The sequence below is a fragment of the Mercurialis annua genome, linkage group LG2 (genome assembly GCF_937616625.2).
Source record: "Mercurialis annua linkage group LG2, ddMerAnnu1.2, whole genome shotgun sequence".
In the NCBI taxonomy this organism is placed as follows: Eukaryota; Viridiplantae; Streptophyta; class Magnoliopsida; order Malpighiales; family Euphorbiaceae; genus Mercurialis; species Mercurialis annua.
Window position 1 is genome coordinate 7,515,668 of NC_065571.1, and position 24,469 is coordinate 7,540,136.

At 29.5% G+C, this 24,469-nt stretch overlaps 2 long non-coding RNA genes across 2 annotated transcripts; both read right to left on the reverse strand.

The window, feature by feature from the left end:
* Nucleotides 1-216: 216 nt before the first annotated feature.
* Nucleotides 217-2,733, reverse strand: LOC126670045 (uncharacterized). Its single transcript, XR_007638625.2, has 5 exons — nt 2,574-2,733; nt 2,422-2,499; nt 2,232-2,318; nt 796-868; nt 217-391 (listed from the first exon to the last, which is right to left on the reverse strand). It is a non-coding gene; the product is annotated as an uncharacterized LOC126670045 (long non-coding RNA).
* A 4,892-nt stretch (nt 2,734-7,625) lies between these two features.
* LOC130014592 (uncharacterized) lies at nt 7,626-10,152 on the reverse strand. The gene is made up of 5 exons (XR_007638629.2): nt 9,993-10,152; nt 9,841-9,918; nt 9,651-9,737; nt 8,205-8,277; nt 7,626-7,800 (listed from the first exon to the last, which is right to left on the reverse strand). It is a non-coding gene; the product is annotated as an uncharacterized LOC130014592 (long non-coding RNA).
* Between the last annotated feature and the right edge of the window lie 14,317 nt (nt 10,153-24,469).

The following is a 24,469-nucleotide window of genomic DNA, read 5'->3' on the forward strand; positions in this document are numbered from 1 at the left end:
TCAGCCTTCAGCAGCAATATCAATCCCAGTGGTTGTGACTCCACAGAATATCTGTCACGACCCAATTTCGTGGATCGTGACCGGCGCTAGGATATGGGTATGGTCGTACCAAAACCCGTAGCAAGTCTTGCGGAAAAACAATAAACAATATAAATAACTTAAATATCTGGAAAGTTTAACAGCATGTCTTATATATAAAAATAAATAATCCGGAGTGAACATGCCAATAAATAATCGAGCAAATCGATAATCCCAAAGTATAATAATCCAATGAAATAAATAACTAGTTCTACTGCGGTCTAAGAGTTCGAAAAATAGAAACTAGTTTAATAACATAAAAACCTCCGAGGAATCAAAAGAATCGGAGTGGACCAGCTTTCAAATCATAAACCTGGAAAATTTGGAAAAATAACGGGGTCAGATATACTGAGATGAGTTCGCAATACTATTTACATTTATTAAGTTTAAAACCCTTAAATCAAAACATTTTTATACTAATATAATATGATTATGGAAATACAGTATTGAAATGATCCCAGCGTAAGTATGACATAGCATACCGATAAACCCAGAGTGGACGGGAACAAATCCTCGTCAAATAAATATACCAGCGTGAGCAAGACTTTAGTCTGCCGTTTCCCAGAGTACTTACCGGTGCACACAGTCTCGATACAAGCCTATCGAGTAGCTCGTTTCAATCCAGTTCCATAATCCGTAAAAACAGTTCGCAAACATTTATAATATTAAAATAAATTGCGGTACTTAATAAAGCGGTAAATAGCACTACAAACTCACAGCTTGCTTATCCACGTGATCTTGGCAAACAGCTAACCCTGCGTAGACTCCGAAGCACGAACAGTCGACAGGTCTAAAATAATAAATAGGTTAAAATCCGTTGACCCCTAACTCTAAGATCACTAGACACCACGTAGGACTAACACAATTAAATAATCAGATAAATCACAGAAGAACACAATTCTCAAATAAATTATAATGCCGTAATTAATTTAAGACTATTGAGTTCGTACTTAAATCCAATCCGAAAATATTATTAAAATAATATTTAATTGATAAATAAAATCAATTCCTCAAATAGTGGGGTAGCCGAGTTTCTTAAAACTACCAAGCTAATTCCACATGTCGGGCGACCCAAGTCTAACCCGACCCAACCATAAAACCAGAGTTATAAACCACAGTTTATAATTTAATATTTACTAAAAATATTAATCAATATCCAGATAGAACTCAATAGCTTGAAACCCGAGTAATTAAATAATACCGGCAAATATCTCAAATAATTAAATAACAAAATAAAGTAAAAATATCACTTTAATCTCAAAGGCATCCTAAGCCAAAAATATCAATTTAACAATTAAATAATAATTAATAATAATTATTAATTTAATTTTTAAATATTCAAATATTATTTTTATGCCCAAAAAAAAATAATATAATTAATTTGATAAACTTGAAATAAAATAAAATCCCCAATACTTATTTAATATAGTCACTATAAAATTTTATGTATAACTATAATTAAATTGATATTTAATTTAAACTTAAAATATTAATGCCCGGATTAATTTCAAATTATAAATAATAATATTATTTAAATCGCTAATTAATAAGTCGAAACCAATTTCGTAAATTAAAAATCAAAAATCAAATCAATTTAAACAGTTAAAAGATAAGTTTAGAAACTAAAAGATTTAAGATACAAAAACTTGATAACCAAAGTTATCATTTAGCCAATTAGAATTTGAATGGGCCAATCACACATGGACACCTCCTCATCATCTTCAATTAACAACCATATCAAACCCAACTTATTCTTTACAGCAACAGAAAACGATTTTGAATGCAACTTTGATAATCAATCTCAAAATACTTTAATAAGCAAACTTACAATCTAACAATCTTACATTAATCAATCACTTTATCAAAATAAAAGATTCAAGCCAACACAATAAGAGAAACCAAAGCCAAAAGCTTGAAACCGAAAAACAAGAACGATGAATCCTAAAACGAACGATAAACACTTGTTAAGAGTTTAATGATTTAAACTCCAAAGCTATTGATCTTAGTCTAGCATAATCATAACCCCAAAAAGGAAAACAAGATCATGGTTAAAAGCCTTAATGAAATTGACAGTAGCTAACCCAAGATTAAAACAGTTTTAAACAAAATATTATAGCAAGACGGCGGTGATTACTACGGGTTCGTTAGCGTACCGTTTGACGAACAAAAAGTGTAGAAACGTAGATGTGTGAGTCTACTTTCACGGAAAACAAACGGAATTGATTTCGACCTCCGAACGGCTGCCAAACGAATCAAAATTCAGGAAGATCGATTTAGAACTCAAAAACAGAATTTCTTAAAAACGGTAAAACGGCGGCGATTGATACGAGAAATATAGCGTACCGTTTTACGAAACGAAAATTGGGACTTGTAGGTACGTGAGTCTTCTTCGACTGGAACGTTTCGGAACTGGATTTGGATCTGAAACGAGTGAGATATCAGTTATGAACGGAGGGGTCGTTTATTGATCAAAACTGAAATATTAATCAACTTACCGAAGATTTTTGACAAACTTTGGTTGATGATTTCGGAAAGGATTCTCAGCGAAATTGAATGAGGAAAGCGGCTAGGGCTAGACTGATGTGTGGTGAAGATATTTGGTTTAGAAAGCGTTTTTAAAACGCGGATAGATCGAGAGAAATCAGGGGGCAAAACTGCCCCCTGAAATTTCGCAGCAGGTCTCGTACGAGACCTGCACATCACGTACGAGACCAGGTCTCGGTTCAACGAGACCTGGTCCAACCGACACCTGGTCCAACCGATTCTGGTTGGACCGAACCCGACCCGAAACTTTTTTTTTTTTATAATAAAAAAAAAATATTTTCGAAACCCGGATTTTAATTAACTTTTTTTCTAACCCGGACTTAAAATTAAACCATTTCCGAATCGACTGAAAAAATAAATTTAATTACGTCGACAACTAAATTGTTACCGGAACTCGACGATAAAATAAATAAATTTTTTATGGGTTATTACATTCTCCCAAACTTATTAAAAATTCGTCCTCGAATTTAACACAACCAAAATTAATATAAAACTAACTATAGCAAGATGAAATCACACGTAACTCAAATTACAGAAATAACGCATCCACAACGAAACGAAGGAAAACCACTAATCAAACAATTTCTGATTCCCATAATCACTTTACTACCAGGAGACAACTCAACAGAAACAAAATAACACCGCCTAATTCAACCTAAGAAAAACACAACCGCAATCTCACTCGATTAAACAACACTCTCACCAAAAGATAATCCTACCATAATGAAAACTGAGGTGAGTCAAAGCGACACGAACATAAATTAACTGAAAACACGCTAAAAATAAAAAGGGTGTTACCTTCTCCTCAACTTAAAGAATTATGACCTCAAAATTAAAACTGGTTTGAAAACTCGAAAGATTACCACGCATGCGCGAAAAATTTTGAGTTCAACAATATGGTACTTCAAACGACTACTCAAACACAACGTGCGAAGTAAAAATTTATTTTTCAACCGGGAAATAATCAACAAGCTAAACAAGGAAAAATTTCGAAAATAACAGGCTCAAGTCTCAAAGACTACCAAAGCAACACTACACGCGTAGGAACAATCCCAAAATTCAATTCGTAATCTTACTAAGCCAAACTCTAATGCTACAGACCGAAATATACAAACACTCTCACTGAAAATAATCTTACATCTCTTAACGCCTATGCGCTATATCATCCCGTGATCACAACACGAAATACCTCATGAGAAAATTTAACAGCAATCTAATGTCCTCCTAATTAAATATGCTCTCACAACTAACGGGTGAAAACTAAACACCATTTGAATCCCTACGGTTCAACCAATATATAGAATACATAATTCAAACTTCTGATAACAAAATTTTTCATCCTCCAATTTTTTCAATCACTATAACCTCAAACCCAACAGAAGATCATATATCAGATCGAAATTAATCGGTTTATTGGTTATGCTCACAACAAGATTTTTATATAAAAATGCTTTTCGCAACCACAAAATATTTACTAATACCATCCGCCTTTAATTTGAAATCACTAACATTTTCAGTTTAATTTCATTTTCAACCGAAAAATAACTAACCTGTTGAAAAATCTTCTATTTTTGGTAAACGCGTCAACATAATCAAAACACTCAATTTGAAACCATACCCAACCCTTACTTTTAAAATAAATTCACGATTAAATCGTTCATTTAGAAAAATCTTAAAATCCGCTTTTAAATCAAAACTGACAACAGTTCATCACTTTATTTCAAAAAGAAAGTTTTTTTTTTTTTTTTTTTTTGCAAATAAGAATCCCTTTGTTTATGAAATAATTGTCCCTACCGGTATTAAAACTTTTTAAACAGAATTCGAATCTGTAAAAATAAAATTTCTTTTAAATTTTTTGTAAAAGCACACGTAGAGCATAACCAATGTTCTTAAATCAAAATCCTCAAATAACATACTCTAAGCTGACACAATCCTTTAATCCGAACTCAATATTTTTCCGCACTTACCACAACTAAACCTCGAGTACAACCTTATAACTATAGCTCTTCCTTATAAAATACAGATACTCCAACAATATATTCCTCTAAGTACGTCACCACCGTCATCACAGAGTATTTGTCTAGATACCAACCAAAAATTTCAAAATTGTTTGAAAATTATCAACTTTTTAAACATCATTTTTTCACAATGTAACTCGCTAGTTTATAACTGAACACATTTTTTTTTAAATCCTTATTGATAAAATTTATTTTACATAATTGTGCGCCAGGGTGATGACCGCTCTCATCCCCAAAGAGTTGCATTCAACCCTAATAATTTAATGTCGTGATGAATGTTCTAAATGCGTGTATCAATTATTTATTTCTCTTTTAATTAGTGATCATGCTCAATGCTCAATTCCGTTTCCTATTTGTGGAATCTCAAATGCATGTTCATGACATGTCTGGGCACAATTATGTGATAAAAAAACATTTCAATTACTTTAATAAATTAACATTTGAAATTAATTTTTCTTTGAAATATTTTCAGACATTACACTCTGTGAGACAGGCACTCGTCCATCTTGACATATTTGTCCATCTCCATTATTCTAGTCCACCAATTTGCATCGTCATTAACGAAATAACCCAAAATCAACAACAAAACTAAATTTTCCTAACAACGAATTCCTCAAATCGAATTGAAATTTTTTCAAAGGCATCAAAGCAACATGACCGCCTTCACAGCTCTACTATCAGTTTCGGTGTTTCACCGATCTACCTAAGGAAAAACACCAGTGTATTAGTACACTGATCTACCTCGATTCACAGACTTCATATCTAATTCTAGAATGCTAACGGCCAAATAATTTAAATACACCAATTTATCACAAACGAGCCCGACCTAAAAACGCATAATGTTCGAAATTTCACGCACTAGGAAAGCGCTCACGAGTACAATTATCCCTCCGGTGCTGAGTAATATAACTCAAATCGCCATCCACTGACAAAGACAGATTTTTGAAATTCAAATCTGCGAAGAACCGCTTTTCGAATTTAATGATAAGAAAATTAATCACTTCTATTTCCAGGGTCAAACGTTCGATCCGGCTAAATCAATTAGGACATCTAAATTAATCGCAGGTCAAAACAAAGGTTCGAATCGCACATCGACACAACCGCCAAAGTTAAGCCAAAGAAAAACTAGCGAGGAGTACCCTCACGTGCTACTCCATACAATGAGGTCAACGGGAACAAAACCTATATGGCTTAACTTAAATAAACATGAGAGGCAAGGATAATAACATAGTAATATAGGTCAAGAATTGATCACACGTCTGAAAAGCACTTAAGCATCTTGCAGTAAAACAATTTTTCATTCGGATAGTTAAACAATATAAATATCAAAGGATTGAGCATAGAACATCTTATATGATCAACGAATTTCCTACTGACATGGTAACAACTCAAACAACCCGGAAATGATTCAAATATTAAATCATATAATGACATGCTCAAAACGTATAATCAGATCACAATAAATTAAGATATTGGTCAAACGTATTTATCAAAACCATTTCGAAAGATAAAATTTACAAACTAGATTTCAAGTTCATGTCGAACCCCACAGTCTTAAAAATCATTTTCCGGAAAACCTCTTTTATAAAACAATAGATATAATTGTTCCCAAACGCCTCAATTTAAAATCATTGAGTTAGCCGAGTGATTACCACTTCCAAGCTTAACTCCAAATTTGGGTGACCCAAGTCAAACCCATAATATCCATTTATAAAACGTATGCAACACATTTTCAAATCCGAAAAAAAAACGCCTTTCGAAAATAAATCTCAATATTTTTAAAATAGGTAGCTCGACGTCACCCAAAGTAATAACATCAACTCATCTTCCAAGTAGAAAAACAATTTTTCTTTAACAATCTTTTCAGAAATACTGGCTCCAATCAAAATTTGTAAATCGAGCATAAGACCAACAACACCAAAGTGTTGACAAATCGAAATATGGTAAAATTTCAAAATTAAAATTAATTTTCCAAAACTGTAACACCTTTCAAAATAACTTTTATTTCCAAACAGTCATTTGAAAATACCAAGTTAGACGTAACATTCTAATTTTAATAATTCAAGGAATTCATTTTATTTCAAAAGAACAAATCCTTTTTCAATCCTTAGTCAATTTTTTTTTTGAAATATATGAATTTCATTTTTATTGGCAAGATACTGAAAATAATATTTTAGGGTATGTCCAGATTACCCTTTTGATTTTTTTTTTTGCATCAAAACACCAGTTGAATAAAAACAATCTTCCTAAGGTAATTTAAAACCAATATGTGGCCAACAACGTAATTCACAAACGTAAAAAAAAAAGTTTTGGTCAAAAATCATTTAAACTCAAAACAGGGTCAAATCCTGACAAATATCTTTTTTTTTCAAGGCTCTCGGCCAAACCAGAAGTACTCTCAAACAATTTAATGCCAACAACATCCTTAAAGTATAACAGCCAAAATATATCACCCAAGGGAAAAGCAACATTATCAAGATAAGGCAATTAACATCATACCCAAGTATGACATAAAGAAAATTACCAACATAAGATTTTCCGAGAAATCAAAAGCAACTAAATCACCCAAGTGAAATAACATCACTATAATAAAATAAAAGCATCAAATCAAAGCATAATTAATGACTGACTTGACGCAATCCTATCGGTGTAGGCAGAAAGTTTTTAAAATCAAAAGATGACGTTTCAAAGACAAGACATGAATCCTAATTCCGCAGTAGATCCTATGACACAACAAGAACACTTAACATGCCTTAACGCGATAAACACATAACATGCAAAATTTGGCCTTAGTTCGAAACTAAAGCTCTGATACCAACTTTGTCACGACCCAATTTCGTGGATCGTGACCGGCGCTAGGATATGGGTATGGTCGTACCAAAACCCGTAGCAAGCCTTGCGGAAAAACAATAAACAATATAAATAACTTAAATATCTGGAAAGTTTAACAGCATGTCTTATATATAAAAATAAATAATCCGGAGTGAACATGCCAATAAATAATCGAGCAAATCGATAATCCCAAAGTATAATAATCCAATGAAATAAATAACTAGTTCTACTGCGGTCTAAGAGTTCGAAAAATAGAAACTAGTTTAATAACATAAAAACCTCCGAGGAATCAAAAGAATCGGAGTGGACCAGCTTTCAAATCATAAACCTGGAAAATTTGGAAAAATAACGGGGTCAGATATACTGAGATGAGTTCGCAATACTATTTACATTTATTAAGTTTAAAACCCTTAAATCAAAACATTTTTATACTAATATAATATGATTATGGAAATACAGTATTGAAATGATCCCAGCGTAAGTATGACATAGCATACCGATAAACCCAGAGTGGACGGGAACAAATCCTCGTCAAATAAATATACCAGCGTGAGCAAGACTTTAGTCTGCCGTTTCCCAGAGTACTTACCGGTGCACACAGTCTCGATACAAGCCTATCGAGTAGCTCGTTTCAATCCAGTTCCATAATCCGTAAAAACAGTTCGCAAACATTTATAATATTAAAATAAATTGCGGTACTTAATAAAGCGGTAAATAGCACTACAAACTCACAGCTTGCTTATCCACGTGATCTTGGCAAACAGCTAACCCTGCGTAGACTCCGAAGCACGAACAGTCGACAGGTCTAAAATAATAAATAGGTTAAAATCCGTTGACCCCTAACTCTAAGATCACTAGACACCACGTAGGACTAACACAATTAAATAATCAGATAAATCACAGAAGAACACAATTCTCAAATAAATTATAATGCCGTAATTAATTTAAGACTATTGAGTTCGTACTTAAATCCAATCCGAAAATATTATTAAAATAATATTTAATTGATAAATAAAATCAATTCCTCAAATAGTGGGGTAGCCGAGTTTCTTAAAACTACCAAGCTAATTCCACATGTCGGGCGACCCAAGTCTAACCCGACCCAACCATAAAACCAGAGTTATAAACCACAGTTTATAATTTAATATTTATTAAAAATATTAATCAATATCCAGATAGAACTCAATAGCTTGAAACCCGAGTAATTAAATAATACCGGCAAATATCTCAAATAATTAAATAACAAAATAAAGTAAAAATATCACTTTAATCTCAAAGGCATCCTAAGCCAAAAATATCAATTTAACAATTAAATAATAATTAATAATAATTATTAATTTAATTTTTAAATATTCAAATATTATTTTTATGCCCAAAAAAAAATAATATAATTAATTTGATAAACTTGAAATAAAATAAAATCCCCAATACTTATTTAATATAGTCAATATAAAATTTTATGTATAACTATAATTAAATTGATATTTAATTTAAACTTAAAATATTAATGCCCGGATTAATTTCAAATTATAAATAATAATATTATTTAAATCGCTAATTAATAAGTCGAAACCAATTTCGTAAATTAAAAATCAAAAATCAAATCAATTTAAACAGTTAAAAGATAAGTTTAGAAACTAAAAGATTTAAGATACAAAAACTTGATAACCAAAGTTATCATTTAGCCAATTAGAATTTGAATGGGCCAATCACACATGGACACCTCCTCATCATCTTCAATTAACAACCATATCAAACCCAACTTATTCTTTACAGCAACAGAAAATGATTTTGAATGCAACTTTGATAATCAATCTCAAAATACTTTAATAAGCAAACTTACAATCTAACACAATCTAACAATCTTACATTAATCAATCACTTTATCAAAATAAAAGATTCAAGCCAACACAATAAGAGAAACCAAAGCCAAAAGCTTGAAACCGAAAAACAAGAACGATGAATCCTAAAACGAACGATAAACACTTGTTAAGAGTTTAATGATTTAAACTCCAAAGCTATTGATCTTAGTCTAGCATAATCATAACCCCAAAAAGGAAAACAAGATCATGGTTAAAAGCCTTAATGAAATTGACAGTAGCTAACCCAAGATTAAAACAGTTTTAAACAAAATATTATAGCAAGACGGCGGTGATTACTACGGGTTCGTTAGCGTACCGTTTGACGAACAAAAAGTGTAGAAACGTAGATGTGTGAGTCTACTTTCACGGAAAACAAACGGAATTGATTTCGACCTCCGAACGGCTGCCAAACGAATCAAAATTCAGGAAGATCGATTTAGAACTCAAAAACAGAATTTCTTAAAAACGGTAAAACGGCGGCGATTGATACGAGAAATATAGCGTACCGTTTTACGAAACGAAAATTGGGACTTGTAGGTACGTGAGTCTTCTTCGACTGGAACGTTTCGGAACTGGATTTGGATCTGAAACGAGTGAGATATCAGTTATGAACGGAGGGGTCGTTTATTGATCAAAACTGAAATATTAATCAACTTACCGAAGATTTTTGACAAACTTTGGTTGATGATTTCGGAAAGGATTCTCAGCGAAATTGAATGAGGAAAGCGGCTAGGGCTAGACTGATGTGTGGTGAAGATATTTGGTTTAGAAAGCGTTTTTAAAACGCGGATAGATCGAGAGAAATCAGGGGGCAAAACTGCCCCCTGAAATTTCGCAGCAGGTCTCGTACGAGACCTGCACATCACGTACGAGACCAGGTCTCGGTTCAACGAGACCTGGTCCAACCGACACCTGGTCCAACCGATTCTGGTTGGACCGAACCCGACCCGAAACTTTTTTTTTTTTTTATAATAAAAAAAAAAATATTTTCGAAACCCGGATTTTAATTAACTTTTTTTCTAACCCGGACTTAAAATTAAACCATTTCCGAATCGACTGATAAAATAAATTTAATTACGTCGACAACTAAATTGTTACCGGAACTCGACGATAAAATAAATAAATTTTTTATGGGTTATTACAATATCTTTCCATTTTCTACACAGGAATTGGAGTCTATCTATACTTTTGATCAGGTGTAGGAGCAGGGCCGGCTTTAGGTGAGTTGAGACCCTAAACGGTTGAATATATATAAATTACATATTAATTTTTTTAATATAATAATGAATAACTCTTTAAATTATAAATAATAAAAATATATTATATATAAATAAATACACTAATAAATACATAAAAATTGCAAATTTAATTATATTTATAAAGTATTAGAACTCTTTAAAATAAATAAAAAATCTTGAAGTGAAATATTCAATACGTCTGACTTGTTATCAACTTTTTATGAAAATAAGCTAACATAATATAATTCAATAAAAAATGTTTGATTTCAAAAATCAACTTGTCATGAAACTATAATGTCATAATCATTGAACTGAAAAATATTAAACAAATCAATTATTTGATGTAAGTGAAAATTAAAATAACAAATGACCAAAAATAACATAATAATATAAATTAAAAAGTTAATTAATTATTTTAATTGTCTAAAAGTTTGACAATTTAGCTTATTATAAGAGTTTGTAATAAGTCAAATTATTAATTAAGAAAAAAAATTGACTATAAACAAATATTTGGAAAAGAGATAATTAAATTAAAAATATATTTAAGAAATACTTGAGTTAAAGAATATATAGAAAAATGTTTAAAAAAGGCAACAAAGTTTATTAAGGTAATTTCTATTAAAACTTATATTAATTTAAGATTTTAGCAAAATTGAAGGCCCTTTAGTAAATTTTATTGGCTTATAAAATTTATTAAGATTTGATAACATTTAATAAAGTTTATGTTGACAGTATCATAGTTCCTCTATATTTCACGCTACAACATTTCTTCATAAGGGTGTAATAAAATGTGCAGGCATAAACATTATGAGGCCCTGATAACATTGAGGCCCTAGGCTTAGGCCTTAGAGGCCTAGCCCTAAGGCCGGGCCTGTGTAGGAGAGAGGGGCTATGTTACCCGGACTCGGATACGGGTTTCCGAGTCGGACACATATCCACATGTCCGACTCGTAAATACTCTAAATTTAAGATACGGGGATACAGATCTGAAATAGGACACGGGTGCGGGGATCTGCCAAATTGAGAGTAAAAAAAAATAAAAAATATATCTTTATCCGTCAAATGATTTGTATGATATTTATTTTATTTTTACTAATTTAATAGTTTAAATTTTATTTTATAGACTTAGATATATTTTAAATTATAATTAGGAGGCTGAATTGGTCTTTTTTGCTAAAAATAAGAGTCATTTAAAAAGTTAACCATTACTGATGTTTAGAAACCATTTAATTGTAGCTGGTCTTGGGCTGGCTAAAGGAGACCCAGTAAGATATTAAGGAATCTGTTCTCCTCCCCTAACCTTTCTAACTTTCCTAACCCAAGACATAGCAGCGCTTCTTCTTCTTCTTCTTCTGTTTTTTTCTCTTGAAGTGTCAGATTGCACATATGAAGGTCCGACCCAGACCTCGTGTCGTGTCGACACGGGTATGGCGACCTAAACTAGTGAGTCCGGGTAACAGAGCTGAGGGGTCTCCGAAGGATATATGAGAAATGAGAATATTATGTTGGAATTGTCAGGGACTAAGGAATTTTCTGACAATGAACCATTTAGTTGGTCGATACTCTTTGGGTGTATCAATTAAAATTTCACGAAATTTTGAATTTTATGTATCTTAAAAATGATACCAGAAACAAACGTCATTAATAGCCTATAATGATTAATTCAAATAACAAATGTTGAATTCGTAGCATAGTCCTTAATCTCACAAGTCGACCAACCCAATGAGCATACATCACAAGTTCAGCATTCAATCTCACTTCATTGCAAAATAATCCATAAAACTCGTAGTTTTATAATATTGAGATGTTAGAAATGTACATTTAGAAATCATGTTAAACATTAATTATAGTTCTAACCTCCTCATTATGCATTTTGCCCTTAATTGAACCAATATCCAAAATTTTGCATATGTTGACTATTGCTCATAATTACAACTCCACTATCAGCTCAGTTGTAGTCACAAAACCAATCAAAATTGGCAAACATGTGATACGAACAACCTAATTTTGCATACATTTCGGATCAACAAATAATTCTACTACAGTTTTAGCCTAGATCAGTTCTTTGACATTTCACTGGGCACAACCGGCTCTAGGTCCGTTCATTTCAAAAACACCTAAAAATTCTGAATTTCCACAAAGCACTGCTAACAAATGTTTCTCATCTGAACATCAAACAAATTGACTTTTGAGTGATCTAGTACTGACGTCATTTCAAATTATAAACATTGTAATCAATCTTATGTCTAAGATTGCTATTTAAGTATTCAAAATAAAATCTCTTTTATAATGTCATGATTTTATTAAAAATCTGACTATGCCCGAACAAACTCTTCACTCAATCAACTTTTAAAAGCAATTATTTGATTTAAATCACAAATAAAGTATCAAAAGAGTATAAAGAAATTATCTCAATTATTTATCTTACAAAAACTCTATAAAATCCTCAAGTAGCGTGTTTACAAAAGTCATCATTTGTTCTGTGTAGTATAAAATGACATATTCATTAATATCAAAAAATTATCTTTAAGAATTTTATATGCAAATCTATCTTTAAGCTGAATCAACGACTTTCAGCAATTTAAATTGGTGAGCTTCTCCAAATCAACTTCTTTGTATGAAGTAATTTCGTCTTGTGAAATCTGCCAAAAATTATTTTATTATAATAATCATAATCCAAAACTAAATCTGAAAACTAAATTGGCTCTGATATGAATTGCTGTAATATTAATACCAATTGTTGAAGTTATGATACAAATTGTTGTGATCGGGTTGGTATGCGCAGTGAAATCGAAACTATTCAGTAGGTACTTAATTATGGATTTGATCAAACAAACAATATTATAGCAAAAACTTAATAACACAAGAGATTTACGTAGTTTATTAATCACACTTACATCAATGGACAAAAGAATCGAGCCATTCATTAATATCAAAAGGAGTAAAAAGTTTGGTGGAAAATTACTAAATAGTAAAAATGTATTTTCTGCCAGAATTCTAAGAGATAAAAAACCAAAAAAATGTTTAACTCTTTATATAAGAAGTAACCTAAAAAAGGTTAGAATTAACTTATATTTCTCACATCAGACACACACCTTTTCACCTTATTCACATAAATGAATGATTTGCATTGTGTGTTCAAGTTCTTTTGGTTCTAATTCTAAGAGATGAATAAAATAGGGTATTTATAGGGAATAAATTCTCTTTATAGCATTAGAAGTACTAATTCTAATTAAATTATATTTTCTAATTGTCTAATGATAATAAAATTATCCTTCATCCAAATACTCCACTAATACAGTCTTAATACAATTAGAATTTTAAATATATATATATTCCAACATTTTCATTAAGAAAAAGCTTGACAAATTAAATGTCACACTTTTCATTCCCATCTAGAATAGCATAAAATATATAAATAAGTAGGGCAGTAAATGAATCCATATTGTGTTTAATAAACAAATTTGAACCATCAGAAGCTTGAAAATAAATTTCATTGTTGAAAATAGCAGCGGTGAATTTAGCATCCCACTCTTGACTGGCCAATTATTTGAGGTCATATAATGATTTTTTAAAGTTATTGATATCAAGCTATTACCGGATTTGAGAAGCAGCAAGAGCGTGTAAAACTCTAATTCAACATCAGCTTGTTGAGTGTGCCATTTGATAACTAATTCTGTTTTATTTGTACCTTTTTACTGTACCATATGATGACTTGCATTTCATTTGTTTTTTTTTTTAATAAGCTGAAGAACTATCAAACCTTTTTTTCTTTTCAATAGGACTCCGATTTTATAAAACGGTCAATTTTATTTTATTTTTAATTTTTAATTTTTAATAACATCCTAAATCATCAAATTGAACTCTTTTATTTAAAAGTTATCTGAATATTTTTAAGTTGAAGAACTTATTTGAATTTGTTTAAATAGAAAAAAGTATGATATGACCATTAAATTTAGTTGCTTTGAATATTTTCATCCTTATAGTAATAAAATTATCTAATTTTTTTATTTAGGTGCTATTAAAAGTTAAAGATACAGAATATGATAAAATTGACTGTTTTACAAGGTCAGAGTGCTATTGAAAAAAAAAGATCGATAATTTTTTGGCCTATTAGCCTTTTTTTTATAAATCCTATTTCATTTTAGACACTCATTTACAACATATGACCTGCTTATTATGAGATATTTTAATTATTTGTGTTATTCTAACAATGTGGGATTGTCTAAATACAACTTTTAAAAGATATTTTAATTATTTGCCGCCCCTTTTTACTTAGCACCGCACAGGCGAAAGACATTTTTACCCTTTAGCAAAATTTCAAAAAAAAAAGTTCTCTCAACTCATTCGAACACACTCGAACAACTACGTAAAAAAGTCGAGTAAAATGACGGATAACGAGTATAATTCGTCGGGAAACGAGTACCGACAGTCGGAAACAAGTTTTCCCGGCTTTTCCGAGGTAAAAATTAGTTATTTTAAAATTTTATTTAAAATTTGTGAGGGGGGACGATTGAATTTCACGTCCTCTCCAGAGGAGAGGACGTGAAATTCAACGTCCTCTCCGGAAGAGGGGACGCCAATTTTGGGCGTCCCCTCTTCCGGAGGGGACGCCGCACGTTCCCTCCGGAAGAGGGAACGTGGGAAATCCACGTTCCCTCTTCCGGAGGGAACGTGGGATTTCACGTCCCCTCCGGAAGAGGGGACGTGAAATCCCGTTTTCTCTTTTTTTAATTGTTTTTTTAAAAAAAAAAACCGAAATTAATAAAAAAAATACTTACCGGAGGTTGTCGATTTCTATCTCGTTCCAAATCCGACATTTTCGTAAAATATGAATTTGTGAAAAGTTGAATGAGTTGAGAGGATTTAGTTTTTTTTTTATGAATTGGTTTTCTATTGAAAAAGTGAAAAGGGCAAATATGTAATGTGCCTGTGCGGTACTAAGTAAAAAGGGGCGGTGTTTAGCAATCCAGTTCTTTTAGATGAGTTGGTGCACCTGCTGACGCATGTTGACATCAACAAAAATGGTATCAGTAAAATTATTTTAAAAAATGTGGTATGAATGGCTAAAAAATAACTATATCTTATGAAAACGAAGATTTGTTTTTGGTATTTTTGTTATCTTCTCCTCTTTTTTTATATTTGTTTTTCAAATTTTCATAGGACGAACAACAAAGTAATCCAAATTGTTGATTATAACCGGATTAAACTAAAAATTATTTAATTTGATTAAAATGGTAAAAAAATTAATTCAAATATAAGTAATGAAATAATTTAAATTTAATTTTACCATTGATTATTTGAACTGATTAAACAAATTAAAATTAAAATAAATAAATATTTATATATCGATTTATTATTAATTTATCAAAGTATAGTTTTATTTTAATTTTTTTCGAGAGTTATATTTTTAGAGTTTTAATTCATAATATCTGAAATGAATTGAATTATGTTGGCAAAAATTCAAAATAAAAATTATTGAAAATGATAAGGCATAGAAGAGTTATTTTAATATTAAATATTAGATTTATTATAAACTGACGTGGTTTATATCTAGTGGGTTACTTGAGAAAAATGGGGTAAAATAGTATTTGAAGTGAACCGGACCCTTTTTTTAATGACAACATATAGACTAGAAGTTCTGATCTAAATTCGTAAATTCAAATAATAGTTTCCACCACCAAACCTTATGCATATCAACACTTTAATCTTTTTTATAAGGCAAAATATATTATATTATAAAAAATAATAAATAAATACTCTTTTTGTTTAAAAATAGAAAATAGATATTTTTTTGTTCTGTAAAAATAAAAAAAACAACCACATTTATTATTAATCCAAAATAAAATTATCAAATTTCCCTCACAATTTTATTGTATGAGCATTAAATGTAAAACATTATAAAAATATTTTAATATATTAATCACTATTAATAAATTTTTAAATTTTATAAAAATACTGTATTTTTTTTTATATTTATGGGACGGAATATATGATTGTGGCATTTAAGCAAAGAACCATAAAAATATGTGTGAAAATAGGCATCGAAGAAACACCGTTTCCCTTGAAGAAACACCGTTTCTTTCACCTTTCGTCAACAAAGGCATCGAAGGTGACTCGTTCCATTGCCGTCCATCCCAAAGAAAGAAAAAAAGTTGATAGGTAAAATTGTGGATAAGATTTTAAGGCTCACAACAATTCTTCTAGTTGATACAATATTTTGAAAATTTTCATTTCAACCATTCAAATCAACTTTTAGCCATACTTACATTTCACATTATAACATTAAAACATAAGACGTTATACTTTTGTTTCAATGCATATGTATAAATTTTGAACAATGGTGAAATAAAAAAAAATCTAAAGGAGAGAAAGCGAATTTGTAAGTAAAACTATCAATAAAATAAATTATATTAATAGCAATGAGAAATTAAATTCTGCAATTTATATATTTTCAATTATATTGATTATTTTATTTTAAAGATTGTGCAAGTAAATATAAATTTAATCGAGCTATATGAATAATAAATTTTAATTAATTTTTTAAAATATTTTAACGGATAAAAAAGACAAACTAATTTGTATTTTTAATAAATAAAATGAGCTTTAGTTTTATTTATTTACTATTTAGTGGAAAAGAATAATACTGATGGTGGTTGGAAGTTGGAGGGCAGCTGCCGCCCCTACCTTTCATGCCGGCCTCTGTTTTTTTTTTTCTCAAAATAATAATAATAGTCCACTTCTCCTTTTCGTACGGTTTAAAAAACATAACCAATACTCTGATTTTTTTTACAATTTTATCTTTTTTTTATCATATCCTTATTAAATAATATAGCTAATTTAGTTTTTAAGCTAATGACATTAGATGGTAAAATTTAAACAAGAATAATATAAAAAAAATCAACACTTTAAATTATAATTTACTAGAAATGTGGACAACTATTTAAAACAAAAAAAGAGAGGAAAGTGAATTATTGTTTTGAGACGGGGGATAATATTTTATTTGAGTAGTAAAACTCAGGCATAACACATTTTTATGTTTTTATATTTATTCTCTTTTTGGTATTAGATTTTTCTATTTTCAATGGTCAATATTGAGTCCTTTTAAACATCGAGTCACTTTACCATAAAAAAGTACTAAAAATATCAATTCAGACAAAAAAAGAAAAATAATGTCAACAAAATTAAAAACATATATAATAAGATTTAATAAAGTTAAAATAAACAATAAATCTATTCGAGTCTCACTACCGATACATGAAGTACACGCACTTTATTTTCCGTGACGAAGGGATCTAATGTTTATAATATTTAAAATAAAGAGACTCAATGTCGATTAACAATAGTATAGGGATTTAATGGCAAAAATTGGACAGATACAAGTATCCAAAAATTTATTTTACCTAAATTTTTTATTTTAGAATAACTTTGCCGTAGCTAATTTTTGTTGATTACAATAAAAATTAAAAGCTCGGGCATATATTCAAATTTAAACAAGACTTTTCACCACTGACTAAACTACCAAATTGGAAAGAAAGCCACTTAATAGTTGGCATGTCTAGAATGTAAAAAATTATTAAACTGTTAGGGGTATTAAACCCTATCAGTTATTTAAAATTATTATTCATAAAAGTATTATTCAATTTTATGTATGTGTTTATATGCTTAAATGCATAAAAAATCACCAACTTTCGCGTGTTTTTGGTATTTAACATAAACTTTTAATTTTGACATAAAAATACACGAACTATCTGATTTTTGCAATAATAACACTAACATCATTTTGGGCATAAAACGACAGCGTTTCTCCCCTAAAACGGCACCGTTTTTGCCTTAAAGCGACATCGTTTTTTGAAAAAAAATGCAAACTTGGTCTTATATGCAAAAATTTGATAGTTCATGTATTTTTACGCCAAAATTAAAAGTTCGTGTTAAATATCAAAAATACGCGAAAGTTGGTGATTTTTTATGCATTTAAGCCTTGTTTATATGATAATGTAAATTTTATACATGGAATATGAAAGTACAACATGATCAAAAATTAAAGATTGGATCTTAAAGCGCAGGTGTATTGATAAGACACTATTCTAATTTAAGTGAAATCGTGAGTTCGAACCGTACTCATTTATAAAGCCTTTTAATATTTATAATGCGAATTTTACCTCCGGCAAGGGACCTATCCGATTCGAGTGGGAATATGAAAGAGTTAAAGGTGTTGTTTCAAAGTTGGAATCAGTTCAGGACATCTCATGATCATACCAAAAAATTAAAGATTAAGTAAATTAATAATTGGTATCTCAGTATATAAAATTATGAGTTTTGTAGATTATTTGGTGATAAAGTGAGATTGTTGAACATTCATTGTTATTTTAACATCCTCATCATGCATCTTGCCGAGCCAATCCTTTTTTTGAAGTTACGGATCTATTTTACCGACTTCCCTTGCCTACATTATTTCATTAGCCAGAAGCTATTTATCTTGAAAACCTGATGCGGTTATGTGTGCGACAGCGCGAATGGTATTCGGTTCTTCAAGAAGTATAAAAAAAACATCAATAAAATAATTAAACTTTATATTAAATTTCTTCAAAAGCGTCGATAAAACTCGTTGAATATGCAACTGGGCGATTTGTTCGCTCTACTCAATAGTTATTTTAAATCATAAATCAACTTTTTAATTTTTGAATAAATGTGATTAAGAAAAAAATTTAAAAAAGATTATATTGATAAAATTTCATATTTATGATCCAAAAGTATTTCTATTAAAAAAATAGCAAATTTTATAAAGGATAAAAACCAAAACTCTTACTAAGAGAAACAAAACATGTATAAAAAAAACATTCATAAAAAAAAAGAAAAAAATTACAAACAGATTTCAGTCATTTGACGGGACATTTGACGTAAAATATGTTAGCAAATTAGCATTACTTTCCAAAAAGTAACTTTCCGATAAAATAAAACAATAATTTTATTAAATAAATTAAAAATAAAATAAAATAAAAAAATAAAATAAAAATAAAATAAAATAACCTACCACATTAATTGCTAGTGTGTATCTATTCATTTCCAAGGACCACATAGTGCTATTCTATTATTGGATCAACTTTTGAGTTGGTTAATCTGGTTAGGCGGAAGCCCCAACGGGTGTATCCAGAAAGGTGAGGTGGAGAAATCAACTTCATCGATGGAAACTTCCTGGGACCACTTCTGAAGCACCAGAAGGTGGTTGTTAACACACCAGGGCCTCCCGTTCCAGACCCTTTCCAGATCCTCCTCCCGGTCGAAGGTGAACATAAAAATACTAAGCATCTCCCTAGAGACCTGGAAGCCATATCTCATTCGCCAGGAAGTGGACAGAATTCCTTTCAAAACAGTTGGGTGGAAGGACTTGTGACCCTTAAATTTGCCTACCAGGACAAACTTATCTTTCTGTTCCACTTGAAACAACTTAAGCACTGGCTCAGAGACATTAAGCCTAGCAGCAGACAGAGTGAGTTCATTAATAGTTGACTGGTGAATGGACATAGTGGAGGGGTTAGGTGGGAAAAATATGATAGAGTAATGGTTTATTACACCGATACCAGAGCGAGTAAATGCCGAGGAGGGAGACAAGGCTAGAGAACAGAAGGAAGTAAATGATGATAAGATGGAGAAGAAAAAGTGGTACGAGGTAGTGAAGAAGTACGAGAAATCCCATGAGTTAAATAGCATCGGAAAGCTGGATAAAAGGATGGGACTCCCAGGATCCAGAGGGCAAGAAGGGGGTCTAACAAGAACAGGAACCAAGGGGATAAGTTGAGGTGACAAGAGGGAAGAGCTACGTGAGGATAAGTCAAAGGTAGGGGGTGACAGATGATCAGAAGATACCCGCCGTCGGGAAGATAAACCACTCACAGAAGTGGAGGTGAAGGGATTTGACCCTTAGTTGCATCTGTTAGCTTGTTTGGGGTGCAAGTGAAAACAAGCGAAGAAATCTTGCATCCGCTTGTCCTATTTTATGTATTTTTTAGGTTAAACCCATTTCAAGGTCCTTAAACTTTCATTTTCTGATTCATTATTTAGCTTTCTCAAATTCTTAAATTTTTATTTTTTGTTTCATCAGATCCCTCAACTTATATTTGACTTTCTCAGGTCCTTAACTTTTGTTTTTTTGGTTTATTAAGTCCTTAAACAAAGATCCATATAAGGACCCAATGAACCAAAAAATAAACAATTAGGGACTTGAGAAAGGAAAATAAAAGTTGAAGGACCCGATGAACCAAAAAATGAAATTTTAAGGATCCGAATAAGTCAAATAGAAGTTAAAAGTCCTACTGAACCAAAAATGTATAGTTTAGCGACCTCAAAATAGGTTTAGCCTATTTTTTTACTAGCAAAATTTAAAGATATTATTATTTTTGAAAAAAATAAATTATATATTATAACTAAATAATATAAATTTTTTAATTTTTTTTAACTATCTGATCCATCAATTTTGAAAGTTATAACAATTATATTCAAGAAGCAAACAAAAAAAATAACAATTTAATTAATAAAAGGTAGATATAATTTGATATCTTATATTAATTTACTATAAATCAATCTATATCTGAAGAATTGTTTTATAAACTTTTCTATATAAATAAAATTATTTTAATGACAACATTTAAATTTTCATTAAAATTAGATATATATTTTCTTATAATGTTATGTTTCTTTCTTCAATTATTTATTTATTTATAGTAAAAATAAATTAACTAGGGAATTATAGAACATTTTATAAATAGATCCTTCATTTTTTTTATTTAGTGCTTGAATATAATGATGACGATTTATGATTAATTGACTAAACTACTGTTAAAATGACTTTTAAGACCTATTTTTAATTTTTGGTTATAGTCACTGAAAATAAAATTTAGTAATTTATATACATTATTTGAGTGAACACTAAAAACTTTGAATTGAGAAATTAATAGAAGGTTTATGATTTCGTTACTGTTAACAATAATTTTAAGCCTTACAATTCTTCTAACTGATACATTTTGAAAAATTTCAGTCAATTGTTTTATCATTTCTAGTCATACTTACTTTTCATATTAGAACATAAGAACATAAAAGTTTGTTTTCAATGCAAAAACTATTATTGGATCAACTTTTAGTCATACTCAACATAGATAATTGATACTCTGGTTCCAATATGTAATTGCCCGCTTTCTTTCTTTTAAGTTCCAAAATATATTATTTGCATTTAAAAATATTATAATTTTTAAAATTAATTTTTTATATATTTTTGCTTTAGAGTTCACTATTTATTTTCATAATTTTAAAGGATAATTTAGTAGTATCTAATAAAAAAAATGATGATAAATTTATAAAAATTTAAAAGATGAATTATACTTTTAAACTATATAAAACTAACAAAGTAAATAATTAATTAAAATATGCTTTTTTAATGTTAGTGAGACAAAAAAAATTGAAAGGAGAAAAGCTAATATTTAACTAAAAATATCTCTGAGATAAATTACATTATTAGTAATAAAAAATTCAGAATTTTATGTCCTCAAACAGCAAAATATCTTAAAAAATATCTATCTTTTAACTCTTTTTCAATTATATCATGAACTTGTAAAATTATTAATTTTGTTCAAATCTAAACTTTTTATTTTCAGTTTACCCACAAATATTAAATTAACATTTGTTTCACTCAAAAAAATTCAAAAAAAATATTTATTTTGAATTTTTGAGTAAACAAAATTCAAATAAATCATTTATAAGAATTTTTTAAAATATCTTTTAGAGTAAAAAAGAGTCAAATTTACAAAAATGGATATAATTGAAACGAATGGTGGAAATGTAGGCAAAATTGACTATTTTATTAGGTAAAAATGTAACTTAAAAAAGGGCTATAAATTCATTTTGAATTAGGATTCCCTCAAATTCATTTCAACTTGATAAAGTCAAGTTCACGATATACATCATTCACGACTTAAGTGGCAATATGCCCCTCTAACTTGTAAACAATGGACAATTAATATATAAATTAACTTTATGGGTAAATCAGTATACGAATTTAGTGATTATGGGCAATTTGTCCCTTCAATTTGTAAGTTAATTGTCTTCTAAATTGACAATTTGCCTCCTTAATCTGTAAATTAATTTTCCAAAATGAGCTAATTGCTCATAATTATCAAGTTCGTGTATTAATTTGCCAATAAAATTAATTTATGTGTTAATTGCCCATTGCTTACAAGTTGAAGGGACAAATTGATACTTAAGTCTATCGTTCATTATAAAATGAATAATATAAATTAATTTAATTAAAATTATATTTTTTATTTATATTATATATTTGGTAATGAATATTGTAGACCTATTGAACTGAACCCTTCAAATTGCAATGAATTTGAAAAAATTTCAATCGGTTTTTTTAAAATATTTTACCTATTTTAAATTATAATAATTATATTATTTTGAAAATTGCACAAGTAAATATATATTTAATTAAATTTTAAGAATACTGATTTTAAACCTGTAAAATGCTTAAATATATAGGTGGTTTAAAAAGAGAATTAATTTGTAATTATCAATACATGACATGCTGTTTAATGGTAGAGAAGGGTGCAGGTGGGGGCTGGCGGTTAAAGGGCAACGAGCCAGCGGCCGCCCCCTGCCTCTTACTAATAATACAACACATTTAATTCTACTCCCTGATGCAATAAGTTAATCGCTAAATTGTTTAAAAAATCACGAATTTTAGTCTGTTTTATAAATTTAATATGAATTTTTAATTTTAAATGTTGAATCCAATATTTAATATTTTGTAATTTTAAACACCGAATAATTATTCGTTACAAAATGTTGATATTGTTTATTTCGGCGTATACATCGAGATTTTTGATAAAAAAATTACTCGGTTTTTAGAATTATAAAAAAATAATAGTTCATGCATTAAGTTATTAAAATTGGATGTTTGTGTTAAAATTGTAAAACACATTAAAGTTCATGATTTTTAAAATATTTAATCTAAATAAAATTTAGCTATTTGTTTTAAACTTAATTATCGCAATCTACTATTTTTTTTGGCTTTTTTGGTTATTGTTCCAAACTTTTAAAATCGGAAATTTTAAAATCTTATATTTCAATTGTAGCCGTCTGTTTAAATTGGAGAGCAAAATATTCAAACATGTCTTTTGTGTTTGTAATTACTATGGTAAAAAAGCAATTTGGAATAATATTAAACAATTTGAAAATGATATTTGATTTTTTTTCCCACTCTAATTTGAACATATGGCTACAATTAAAATTGAAAGTTGAGAAATGAGTTAAAATTGACAAATTTAAAAGTTTAAGCCATAAATAAAAAGTTTTGAAAAGGTCAAATTTGTTGGGAGTAGGCATTTAAAAAAAATAATACTTATTCACCTCCAATTATGTCTCATTTGCGAAATAGAGCCTAAAATTAAAATTTTGTTAGTATGATCTATATTTTCAAATTTTTGTCAAACATATTCGTAATTTAGTACATACACAACATGGCGCCACGCACACTAAATGAGTAAACTGGAAAAGTGTTAAAATTATATAGGTGAATTGATATATAAATATATTTTTGTCTTTTTTAATTAATATAAAAAATTTAAATTTCAAACATAAAATTTAAATTTCTACTGTTGGATGTAAAGTTTGAATATAAATTTCTAAATTCTATTGTGGAATGCAAATTTGGCAGAATTTTTTTTATTAAATTAAAATTATAGATAAGTGAAAATTTCAAAAAAATATAAGCAAAAAACAATTTATGGTGACAAAATCAATCGATTTCCACGTCATTATTTTGGTCGGAAAAACTCAGTTGAAATAAAAATAAAGTAATAAAAATAAAACAAAACTAACGTTCGGTCATCAAAATAAAATAAAG